At 47.0% G+C, this 1,149-nt stretch overlaps 1 protein-coding gene across 2 annotated transcripts in view; it reads right to left on the reverse strand.

Moving 5' to 3' along the window:
- The window catches only part of ADCK2 (aarF domain containing kinase 2), a 14,574-nt gene that overhangs the window by 9,981 nt on the left and 3,444 nt on the right, over positions 1–1,149 (reverse strand). The window lies entirely within an intron of this gene.

A 1,149-nucleotide genomic window follows, 5' to 3' on the forward strand; every position in this document is an offset into this window, starting at 1 on the left:
AGTTATGTTTTTTTAACATATATTTTATTGATTTTTTACAGAGACGAAGGGAGATGGATAGAGAGCTAGAAACATCAATGAGAGAGAAACATCGATCAGCTGCCTCCTGCACACTCCCCACTGGGGATGCGCCCGCAACCAAGGCACATGCCCCTGACCGGAATCGAACCTGAGACCCCTGAGTCCGCAGGCCGATGCTCCACCACTGAGCCAAACCAGTTCAGGCTGAAGTCTAAATTCTTTAGGATGACATCCAAGGGGGTCATGGGTTGGCCGCTACTTCTCTCTTCAGGTCTATCTCCTGTGCCTCCCCCTTCCTCTACTTCCCAAAACTCTAGTTTCACCCAATCTGTTTGGTGCTGAACACCCCAGCCTGCTGATTTACCCCCATCTTTTGCCTTCCTTATTCCCTCTGATCGGAATGTTTCCCCCCCATTTGGCCCAACTGTAAATACCCCTCACCTTTCAAGACCCAACTTGAGCCAAGGGAGCCTTGACCCTCAAGATGGAATGACCACTTCCTCTCTTGAGCCCCAACTGAACCCAACTGAACCTGTGGAGACTCCTACTGTAACTCTGATCAAACTCTATTTGCAAGTATTTATAAGTCAGCCCCCTCTGCCTACAATATATTCCTATGGACAGGAAAAGCTCACTTGTTTTCTTAGTTCATCAGCTTCTCGTTATATCCAATGAAGACTTGGCACATTGCTTCTGAAAGTCTGCCAATTTCTGCACTACCAATAGGGAGCCAGGGCAGATGCCTACTTGGAACCTTGATGGCCCCCAAAGTGTATTTACCAAGTCTGGCTACTTAAACAGGTGTCCCAAAGTCCTGAACAGGGAGGAGGTGCTTGTCTACTCAAAAGCCCTGGAAACAAAGCAAAACAAGGCACTGTGACTTAATCTAATTCTTCTTATCACCCTAGAGTTCAGCCATTGATTGTGGCACTTAGAGATAATGTATATTCCACCAGGGTGATTTCACTTTCCTCCTAGGAACTAAGGAAGACTGTGTTTCCTGAGCAACCTTGCAGGGCCTATGTGATTAAAGCTGACCTTTGGACTAGGAAGAAATGATGTTCATCACTTCCAGGCCTGGCCACAAAATCTCTCACATGGTCCTCCACCGTTTTTTCCCAATTTCCC

This window comes from Myotis davidii, unplaced genomic scaffold (genome assembly GCF_000327345.1).
Source record: "Myotis davidii unplaced genomic scaffold, ASM32734v1 scaffold329, whole genome shotgun sequence".
Taxonomy (NCBI): Eukaryota; Metazoa; Chordata; class Mammalia; order Chiroptera; family Vespertilionidae; genus Myotis; species Myotis davidii.